The sequence below is a fragment of the Stegostoma tigrinum genome, unplaced genomic scaffold (genome assembly GCF_030684315.1).
Source record: "Stegostoma tigrinum isolate sSteTig4 unplaced genomic scaffold, sSteTig4.hap1 scaffold_176, whole genome shotgun sequence".
NCBI lineage: Eukaryota > Metazoa > Chordata > Chondrichthyes > Orectolobiformes > Stegostomatidae > Stegostoma > Stegostoma tigrinum.
The window spans coordinates 95633-107512 of record NW_026728116.1 but is presented as its reverse complement, the minus strand read 5'-3'; the positions used below and the strand labels follow the sequence as shown (position 1 = coordinate 107512).

At 42.7% G+C, this 11880-nt stretch overlaps 1 protein-coding gene across 2 annotated transcripts in view; it reads left to right on the top strand.

The window, feature by feature from the left end:
• LOC132207840 (utrophin-like) overlaps nucleotides 1–11880 on the top strand; it is a 443018-nt gene that overhangs the window by 338008 nt on the left and 93130 nt on the right. The window lies entirely within an intron of this gene.

Below are 11880 nucleotides of genomic sequence, written 5' to 3'. Positions count from 1 at the left end.
GGCTTGAATTGGAACTGGTTAACAGATTGAGTTTTGGGATGCCTCAGGATGTCTTTATGTGTGATGTGCATCAGGCAGGTGTCAAATTGTAATTTCAAATGCAGTTCTGCATACAGATAGCATAAAGTAAGGAAGAAGAACAGGACTTAGTAGTATTATCCTTCAAAGCCTTTTTGAGTTGTTTTGTCCTGTTTTAGAACATAGAACATAGAACAATACAGCGCAGAACAGGCCCTTCGGCCCTCGATGCTGTGCCGACCTGTGAACTAATCTAAGCCCCTGCCCCTACACTATCCCATCATTATCCATATGCATATCCAAGGACTGTTTAAATGCCCCTACTGTGGCTGAGTTAATTACATTGGCAGCAAGGGTGTTCCATGCCCTTACCACTCTCTGAGTAAAGAACTTGCCTCTGACACCTGTCTTAAATCTATCACCCCTCAATTTGTAGCTATGCCCCCTTGTACACAGCGTAGACACATTGTAGCCCATTCATCAGGAAGATCCACTGTGAAGCAAGTAACAGGTCTCCAGGCAAAAAAAAACACATAATCCTACATGGTGTGTTCTACACAACCCTAGCAGGCAAAGGGGGAATGTGATAGATCCTAAAATGTGGGATTATGGCAGTTGTCTTGCAAGGAGGAAGCTAAGGACATTGAGCAGAAAGGCCATCCCCTTCTGCATGATACAGCAGAGCAGCAAGAAATGCAATCCAGTCCCAACAAATGTGAATGGGGTACAAGGATTACCCATTTATGATAAGATATGGTGGTGCTCAAAGGCATGCAGTCTGTTTCTGTTCTTAGAGGCAAATGTAGTTTCCATGTATTTGTTTTTTTTTGTTTACTTTTGCTGCTGTTGAAGGCTTTCCTGTACGGGATGTCCCACATTGAACTGTAGGAGGATGCTGGAATCCATAGGGCTTTGGGGAAAGGGTAGCATTGAATCAGGCAGGTTTGTAAGGTGGGATGTGACTTAGGACAGGCAAGTTATGTAGGTTGGTGCTTACACAGCGATAGATGTACAAACCTGAACCTGCATGAGCAAATAAGTGTCAGCTATGCTGCTGTTGTGTTCTGAGCCAGCAGTCATGTGTGGTTACTGTATCAGCGCGTGCACAATGAAGGGCAAGTCAAGACTGTCAACAACTGACCAGTGCACAGCTAAAATTCAAAGATGGTGCCAGTTCGAGGGATCCCAAGAAATCCCAACAGTGCTAAGTACTTACACCTACATCGAGTAGGAGAATGTGACGAGTGGCATGCGATGGAGACGTGGTACATATCAGAAGGGCTCAAATCTTTTGTCTTCAATGAGGCAAGTTGAGATGATAACTCAAAAAAAACCTGCTAGGCCTCACAGACTGTCTGTGAAACTCACCAAAAATTGCAACAGATTTCTAGTAAGATTCAGCCCACAGGGAATTGGGTTAGAGGCAAGTTTCGACCCCGGTCTGTGTACGCTAGTGGGTTGAGGTACACATATGTTTCAGCATCGGTTCAAGCACCCATGTGCTGTGAAAGTCACCATCGAAGAATTAACCAGTCATCACCTTTTGTTGCAAGTAAAAGGTTTTCACTCTGAGTGGCGGAAGGAAGTTAGCAAGCCAATCAAAGAAAATGGACAAGAGAATTTTGACTAACCTGCGAGGACAAGAATCCCAAAATGAGCTTTTAATGATCTACTCTCCACAAATAACTCAGAGACTGATATGTATCAGTTTTAACTTTTATCTTTTTTGGACACACCACATTTCTAGCCTAATGTATACGTGGAGTATTGTTATTTATTCCTGCATTTAGTAACGAGCAAACTTTTTCATTAAACCAAAAAAGCATGGTTAAATTGGCTCCTTTTAAAGCACAAATTAAGTTGGGTCAGGGCAAAAGGTATCAATAAGGGAGGGGTTCCTTTCTAATAACTTTGCTGTGACCAACCTATATGAGCAGCTGAATAAAGAAAAGAAGTCCAGCACTTCTTTCCTCATCCAGAAGCTTGATAATTTGGGGAATCTTATCTAGAAGTGTATTAAATTAAGAAGCCTTTCTCAGGGACTGGTCATTACAGGTCTTCCCAAACTGACAGCAGAGATTATTGGATAAGAAATCAATTCTGTAGTTCATATTCCAGGAGTTTGCAATTGGACTGCTGATAAATATTGTATTTTTGGCCTTGTTAATTTTAAGGGAGAGATGTTGCATTGATACTAAATCTATTCTGTATCAATAACAGTCTGATTCTCCACATAATGTCCCCCAAACTGTGCATTTATTTTAACTCATTCACAGGATGAGGGCAGCATATTGGTCATTCCTAATTGCCCAGAGGGCAGTTAAGAGTCAACCACATTGCTGTGGGTTTGGAGTCACCAATTATGGATGGCAGTTTCCTTCCTGAAAGGACATTAGTGAACTAAATGGGTTTTTCCCCCACAATCAATGACGGATTCATAGTCATCATTAAATTCCTAATTCCAGGTTTCTTTTAAAAATTGAATTCAAATTCCACCAATTTCCGGGTCCCCAGAACAATACCTGGATTAATATCCTAGTGATAATACCACTAGGCCATCCCATTGTATTTTATTAAGTTCATTCCATTAAAGCAATATCTTTGTTTGCACATTCCATTACCAATGATAGGTAAAGAGCACAACTACTGACAGCATCCACTGGTACTGGGAGACATGCAATTTTAATGTCCGAAAAGGAATATGCACGGAATGACAAGTCAATGGCAGTTTGACATTGACAGTTGCAAAATACAGGGGTAGCCTGTAAATTTAAACAGCTGTAGGCAGTGACTTTTACAGCACTAGTTACATGAGAAAATTGATTTATTTTTGTCAATATTGAATTTTTAACCAGTAATATTTCTGCTTTTAAAATTGGCATGCAAGGAGTTAACACCCAAGGCCACAAAGCTTTTGTCAGGCAAAAATTTAAACAGACAGTTGTCACAGATTGTTCTGCTCACAATGTAAATTTATTTCAACTCATGCAATGGAATCAGGTGTGTTAATTGGTTAAGGCTAACTGTCATTTGTAATCCTAAACACCTTGTGGTAATGCTGAAGATAATTTCACTGCTGGAGAAGACCACCATCATAATATATGGTCATTTAATCTGATTCAATCAAGTCCTGATTTACCAGAAGCCGAGGGAGAAATCTGCAGCATTATGAAGCAAAGCCATTTCACTAACAGAGACAGCAGGAACTACAGATGCTGAAGAATCTGAGATAACAAGGTGTAGAGCTAGACGAACACAGCAGGCCAAGCAGCACCAGAGGGGCAGGAAGGCCAACGCCCCGGGCCTGGACCCCCCCCCTGACCCCTTTCTGAAGAAGGGTCTATGCCCGAAACGCCAGCCTCCCCGCCCCTCCGATGCTGCCCGGCCCGCTGTGTCCATCCAGCTCCACACCCCGTCATCCCATTTCACTAACAACCTGCTCTACTATCCCACTTCACCAACAAGCTGCTCCAATACCATCTCATCAATATCCTGCTCAAATCAAATATCATTTCACCAATAACCTGCTTCAAATACAATTTGTTGACAAACTACTCCAATACCATCTCACTAGCAGCCTGCTCCCATACCATCTCATCAAAAACTTGTTCTCATAACATCTCACCAACAAATTGCCCCAAATAATCTCTCCAATAACCTGCTCTATTACCATCTTACCAACTACCTGCTCCAGTATCCTCTTAGCAACAAATTTCTCCAGTACATCTCACCAACAACCTGTGCCAATACTATCTCACTAATAAGTATTCTAGAGCAGTGATCTGGACTCTCCAATCAGGGAGACATTATCACTTCAAAATTCCCCTCAAACTCACCATTACTGCAAACTGTAGCAGATTCAAAGTAATACCACAATACCTTCTTGGGGAAAAAACATGCTCTCAATAAATTCAACATTCACAGCATGCCTGAAAGCTTGAGAACAAAACAATCACACAGCGTGTGCGAGAGATAATGGGAACTGCAGATGCTGGAGAATCCAAGATAACAAAGTGTGGAGCTGGATGAACACAGCAGGCCAAGCAGCATCCCAGGAGCACAAAAGCCGACGCCCCGGGCCCAGGCCCCCCACCAGAAAAGGGGGACGGGGAGAGGACTCCGAAACAAATAGGGAGAGAGGGGGAGGCGGCCCCTTGACCTGTCCGTCTTCCCTGGACTGACCTATCCCCTCACTAGTTTTGTTACTTACTTCTACATTTATTAAATCCACTTTTTTTGAAAGCATTCTTTCACAGGATGAGAGCACTGCTGGCAAGGCTAACATTCATTTCCCATCCAGGAATGGCTTGGTGGGCCATTTTGGAAGTCAATAGAGAGTCAGCCATATCCCAGTGAATTTGAAGTCATATACCAGAATTGCTGAGGAAGGCAGATTCCCTTCCCTGAAGAATAGTTTAGTGAATTCAGTTTTCTGTTACAACAATTTATGATAGTTTCATCATCACTGTTACTTTTAACTCGAGATCTTTATTAATTGAATGTCATTTTCAGCAGATGCTTTTGTATTTTGTATTTAATATTAGGATGTTAGTTTTAATTTAATTTCTTCTTTACATTTAATCATTAATTTCAGGATATTTCTCAGATTTTATACGCTTCCTCTCCATTAGGTTTTTAAAGAAGAAATTGCCCCAGTCAAACAAGAAGTCAAAATATTAAATGATCTGGCCAGTCAGTTATCTCCACTTGATGTCTCTTTCTCTCCAAAGATTTCTCACCAGCTTGATGACTTAAATATGAGGTTGAAATTTATACAAGTAACAGTGAAAACATTTTCTAAACTCGCCAATCTGTTGTAGAAAGCATGTACAAATAATTTGGCTTCAAATATATGAGCAAGATAAAGAACCCTTTCAATTTAAGCAAGCAATTAATATTTTATTATCATGGTTCATGAAGTTATTTAGTTTTATAATATTTCTTTTCCAAAAATACAATGTTCTGGTCTGTAGTCTGCACTTTAGAATGTAATCGCAAAACAAAATCCAAATAGTGAGAGATGTGAGCATCCGAACTACAGTCTGAAATGGTTCAGGACTGGAACAATTTGAATATATTCATGATGAAGCTGCAGGTCGCAGATATTTTTCCCGATCCATCTAAAAGAATTTGGAATTGGACCATTGTGCTCACTGCTGTACACTTCAGTATTATGTATTGTTTCATATTTTAAGTCCCTGAGAAAGACAAACTTTAATGAATTACAACAAAGATATACTTGATACATTGAAGAAAAGAATGACATAAAATTGTGTGAACTGAATGTATTTCTTTCAACTGAGCAGATTTTGATTGATGTCAGCAAAGTAGTACATGAAAATATTCTTTATCCCATAAAGCCTCATGAAATGTTTTATTGAGCAAATTATTTCAGTCTTGTTCTGTGTCAATAGCTTGCTTGGCCATTTAGCACAATAAAACTCCTTATCAGTTCTAGAAAGCAGACAAAAACATAAGAAATAGCACCAGGATCTGGATGTTCTACCTCTCGACCCTGCCTCACCATCCTATAAGAACATGGCTGACCTGCCCAGGACTCAACTCCTCCTCCATACCAGCTTCTCAGAGCCCTCAACTTCTCTATTTCAAAAATCTTATCGACCACCTTGTTTAAATACTTTCAGTGATGTCCCTTTCACAATTCTCTTGTATTCTAAACAATCGCTACCTGCTGAGAGAAGAAATTCCTTTGCATCTCCGGTTTCAATAAATGTTCCCTTCTTCTGTAACTATGTTGCTGAGTTTGAGATTTCCACACTAATGGAAACATTGTCTTCACATCTAGCCTGTCAAGCCCCCTCAAAATTTTGTTTTTCAGTAAGATCACCCCTCATTCTTCTAAACTTGAATGAATAAAGACCTCCTGTGTAACCATTCTTGATAAATCATGATCCGACGAATCAGCCCAGTGAATCTCTTTTGAACTGCTTCCCATGGCTGTGTATCCTTTCTTGTATTTCTCCAAGTGTGACCTCCTCGATAGCCTGATCAGTTGCAAAAAAACTTGCCCATTTTTGAACTAAAACCTCCTTCCAATAAAGGCCAAAATTCCATTTGCCTTCTTAATTACTTGCATCACCATCGTCATGGCTCACATCAACTCCAACCTACCAAAGTGCTTTGATCCTTTGCAATTCACCTACCACTGCAACAGGTCTCCAGCTGATACCGTCTCCCTGGCCTGACAGTCATCCCTGGAATGTCTGGATAACAAGGATACCTACATCAGGCTGTTACTTATTGATCAGAGCACCACCTTCCACACTGTAATTCCAAACAATCTCCTCTCTAAACTCTGAGACCTACGCCTCAGCATCCCTCTCTGTAACAGGATTCTCGACTTCCTGACCCAGAGACCACAATCAGTAAGGATAGATGACAACACTTCCTCCACCGTAAGCCTCAACACCGGTGCCCAGCAGAGCTGCCCCTACTCTATACTCCTTATGGAATCATGACTGTGTGGCCCCAACTCCGTTTACAAGTTTGCTGATGATGCTTCCATTGTAGGTCGGACCTCAAACAACAATAAGTCAGATTACAGGAAAAACAATTGAGTGCTTGCTGGCATGATGGAAAGATAACAATCTGTCCATCAACATTGCAGAATGAAGGAGCTGGATATTGATTTCAGGAAGCTTCTGTCTGCAGCAATGGTGCTGAGGTGGAGATGGTTGATAGTGTGAAGCTCCTGGGAATGTTGCTCACCAACAATGTGTCCTGGTCTACCCATGTCAACATGATGGTCAAGGAGGCTAAGGAAATTCAGCATGTCCATGAGGACCCTACCTAATTTTGTAGATGCATCCTATCTGGATGCATCTCTGTGTGGTATGGCAGTTGCTGTTCCCAAGACTGCAAGAAGCTAAAGAGAATCATGAGCACAGCCCAATCCATCACGCAAACTAGCCTTCCATCCATTGACTCCATCTACACTTCCCACTGCCTTGGGAAAGCAACCAACATAATCAAAATACCCCCTCACTCTGGTTTACTTTCTTCCATCCTCTTCTGTCGGGCAGAGGATATTAGTTTGAATAAGCGTACAAATAGATTTAAGAACAGCCTCTTTCCTGTTGTGACTATTGAACGGACCTCTCAAATGTTAATTCTGATCTCTCTCTCTCAGCATCTTCTCTGTGGCTGTAAACACTGTATTCTGCACTTTGTACGGTATGATTTGCCTCTCCAGCATGCAAATCAACACTTTTCACAGTATCTCAGTACATGTGACAGCGATAAAGCAATCAGTCACCTGCATGCTGTTATGTGTTTCATGGACGAGAGCATCCAAGTCCCCTACCCTGCATTTTTTTAGAGTCCCCCTCTATTTAAGTAAGAGTCTATCTTTTGATTCTTCCTACCAAAGTGTACTTTCCTACAGAAAACTCTCTCTGCCAACTTTTTTCCGACTTGCTTGACCTGTCTATCCCCTTGCAGATTCTTTATGTCCTCATGACAACATTCCCTTACTCTATTTTTGTAGCATCAGCAAATTTGGATGGATTTATGCCTTGTCCCCTCCTCTAAGTTATGAACGTAGATAGTAAATAATTGTCGTCTTGGGACTGATCCCTGTAGCACTCCACTAGTTATGGCTTTCCGGCCTGATAAAGATGGTTAGAAAATAACTGGCTGAACCACTGAAATGAAAAATGTGAAAAATATGCACTTTCATTGTTTGTGAAATACTTAAATCAGATTGTATATAATAAAATATAAATATTACAGTAGTTCTTGATGAATTCAGTTTATCATTGAGCTTTATGAAAATTCTGAATATAGTTCATGATTTATGATAGCATCAGTTTTCATGCATCTTTATCTGAGAATTCAGCAGAACACCTCCGCTCAGTTCGCAACAAACAACTGCACCTCCCAGTCGCAAACCATTTCCACTCCCCCTCCCATTCTCTAGATGACATGTCCATCATGGGCCTCCTGCAGTGCCACATTGATGCCACCCGAAGGTTGCAGGAACAGCAACTCATATTCCGCCTGGGAACCCTGCAGCCTAATGGTATCAATGTGGACTTCACCAGTTTCAAAATCTCCCCTTCCCCTACTGCATCCCTAAACCAGCCCAGTTCGTCCCCTCCCCCCACTGCACCACACAACCAGCCCAGCTCTTCCCCCCCACCCACTGCATCCCAAAACCAGTCCAACCTGTCTCTGCCTCCCTAACCTGTTCTTCCTCTCACCCATCCCTTCCTCCCACGACAAGCCGCACCCCCATCTACCTACTAACCTCATCCCACCTCCTTGACCTGTCCGTCTTCCCTGGACTGACCTATCCCCTCCCTACCTCCCCACCTATACTCTCTCCACCTATCTTCTTTACTCTCCATCTTTGGTCCGCCTCCCCCTCTCTCCCTATTTATTCCAGTTCCCTCTCCCCATCCCCCTCTCTGTTGAAGGGTCTAGGCCCGAAACGTCAGCTTTTGTGCTCCTGAGATGCTGCTTGGCCTGCTGTGTTCATCCAGCCTCACATTTTATTATCTTGGAACCCTCCAGCATCTGCAGTTCCCATTATCTCTGAGAATTCAGATTTGTTTTGTCAAAAATTGTGCTGTGCCACACATGATATTTGCTAAATCTGTCCGGTCCCAGCAGTTCAACTTGTTCAGTTTTGAGATAACTTTTGTAAGGACCCCACAGTTGAGCGACCTTGCGTTGATAGCGCACTACACACTTCTTGCATTGAAACAAATGCACCTCAGACCACCTGTCCGTCTGCATTCATCATCTGCTCTGTGTCTACTCTTCCTCTTAGTCACACTGACTTCGTTATCTAGTTCCTTACAGGCTGCAGTTATTATCTTGTTACTGCCCACTAACCTGTGCATTTGGCTCCCATCCCCCTGCCACATTAGTTTAAATCCTCCCCAACAGCATTAGCAAAAGCAGCCCCGAGGACATTGGCTCCCGGTGTAGACGGTCCAATTTGTAATAGTCCCGCCTCCCCCAGAACCGGTCCCAATGTCCCAAAAATCTGAACCCCTCCCTCCTGCACCATCTCTCAAGCCACTCACTTGTCCTGCCTATTTCTTCATTTCTACTCTGACTAGCATGTGGCACTGGTAGCAATCCTGAGATTACTACCTCCTGAGGTCCTACCTTTTAACTTGGCTCCTAACTCCCTAAATTCTGCATGTAGAACCTCATTGTGTGTTTTTTTTAACCCATGTCATTGATGCCTATATGCACCATTACAGCTGGTTGTTCACCCTCCCCCTTTGGAATGTCCTGCAGTCGATCTGACACATCTCTGACCGGTGGACCTGGGAGGCAACATAGCATGTTTTTGACCATAGAACCGCCTATCTCCTCCCCTTACAATAGAATCCCCTGTGGCTATAGCCCTTCCACTCTTTTTCCTGTCCTTCCTGTTTTGGAGGGAGATGACCACAGGGGACACCACTGCCTTCCTGCTTTTTTTTCTGCCTTTTGGTCACCCATTCCCTTTCTCCCTCAGCTATCCTCATTAGCGATATGACCAATTTGCTGAATGTGCTATCGTGGATGCTCCAAAGTGAGTCCATCCACAGCTCCAGAGCCATCATGTGGTCTAACGAGAGCTGCAGCTAGACACACTTCCTGCCCGTGAAGGAGTCACGGACATCAGCCACGTCCTTGAGCTCCCACATTGAGCAAGAGCAGCATAACACAGGTCTGGGATCTCCTGCCATTTTTCGTCTTCAGCTCTACTTAGTGCTGCTATAATATCAAATATTAGATTAACGAAATGAATAAAATTGTACCATGTACACAGATCCTTGAAAGTTGCCAACCAGGTTGAGAGGGCTGTTAAGAAGGCATACAGTGTTTTAGCTTTTAATAATAGAGGGATCGAGTTCCGGAACCAAGAGGTTATGGTGAAGCGGTACAAAGCTCTGGTGCGGCTGCACTTGGAGAATTGTGTACAGTTCTGGTCACTGCATTATCAGAAGGACGTGGAAGCTTTGGAAAGGGTGCAGAGGAGATTTACTAGGATGTTGCCTGGTATGGAGGGAAGATCTTAGGAAAGGCTGAGGGACTTGAGGCTGTTTTCATTAGATAGAAGAAGGCTGAGAGGTGACTTAATTGAAGCATATAAAATAATCAGAGGGTTAGATAGGGTGGTGACGGCAAGCACGATGGGGCATAGTTTTAAATTGAGGGGTGAAAGATACAGGCCAGATGTCAGAGGTAGTTCCTCTACTCAGAGAGTAGTAAGGGAATGGAACGCTTTGTCTGCAACGGTAGTAGATTTGCCAACTTCAGGTACATTGAAGTCGTCATTGGATAAGCATATGGACGTACATGGAATAGTGTTGGTTAGATGGGCTTGAGATCGGTATGATAGGTCGACACAACATCGAGGGCCAAAGGGCCTGTACTGTGCTGTAATGTTCTCTGTTCTGTGTTCTATTTATTGTTGAATCGCAGCAGGAGGTGAGGAGGCAGAGACTGCATCCCTGAGGTCACGGAGGGAAGGAAAAGAGGCTGTTACTTACAGATTGAGAAGCAGGAGAGGGCACAACCCAAAGGTTTGGGAGTGGAGAGAGGCTGCAAGTTAGAGGTCAAGGTGAGGAGAGGCATCAGTTGATGTAGTACATTAAATGTAATACAGAAAATTGTGAAGTGGTTAAGTTCGGTCGGAAAAACAGTACATAAAATGGAAGGAACCATTCTGAATGGGTGCAGAAACCTTCCATGCTGAGGGAACTTTGTGAAAATGTTGGAGACAGAGCAGGACCAAATTACAATAATGATTGCAGTGATGTGATATCTCATGAAAATTGATTAGAGGAATTGGGACAGCTTTCCTCGAAGATGCTAAGACTTAGAAGAGATTATGTTGAATCTTGCAAAATCATTTGAGGTCTGGTCAGAGCAGACGACGGGAAGACTTTCCTACCTTGTGACAGAATTGAGAATTGGATGCAGAGGTTTGCAGTGATTGACAAAAGAAGTAACTGCCCTGTAAGAAATAGCTTTATCACAGTCTATAGAATGCATTACCTGGAGGAGGCAGTTTCAGCAAAAGATGCAAGAGAGCATTAGTTGATTAATGAAAGAAAAATAATGTGCAGGGTAAGGAAAAGGCACAAATTTGTGATATGTATTTGGAGAGCTAGTTCAAACATGATGGACCAAATGGCTTCCTTTTACCGTGATTTGGACTGAAAATTTGTTTAAAGTAAAGTGTAATTGGCTCTGGGGCACGGCGGAAAAGGGTAAGGTAAACAGGACGTGAGTGATCGGAGACTTGATCGTTCGAGGGACAGATAGATGAGTTTGTAGCCACAATCAGGAATCCAAACACAGAACTTGCATGAAAGAACAAAGAAGAGGAATAGATTCAGTTGCCCCCAGTGAAGACTGTGACCACACCTTCACCCGCTGTGGGAGAATCTGCCTGATATGAACGAAGCAACCACCAACAGGTCCGCAACCAATGAGCACAACTTTCCTCGAGTGTTCATCCAGTGAGAAGCACCAAGAGGAAGGCAGCCTTTTTCCTACATTTTGTAAGCTTGACCATTTTGGAAGAGAGCCCCCCCTTCTCTGACATTCTGTTCTATAAAGATCAAATGTATTCATTCCTGATGTTGCATGAGGCCAGAGAACTTCTACAATTCTACCACACTGTTGCTTCCAAACCTGTTTCTTTACTTACCATCTCCTCAATGTTTCATATTCTCAATCTGCCCTCTGCCTGTCTTTGTTCAGAACGTTGTTCAGAAAAGTAATTCCTTTCATCCCTTTAACTTCCAAATTATGTTTGTTCCTCATGGAAACTGGTATTCTGCTTCACTTTATCTATTGCCTCGAAAATTCTGGACTAATGTGTAATTG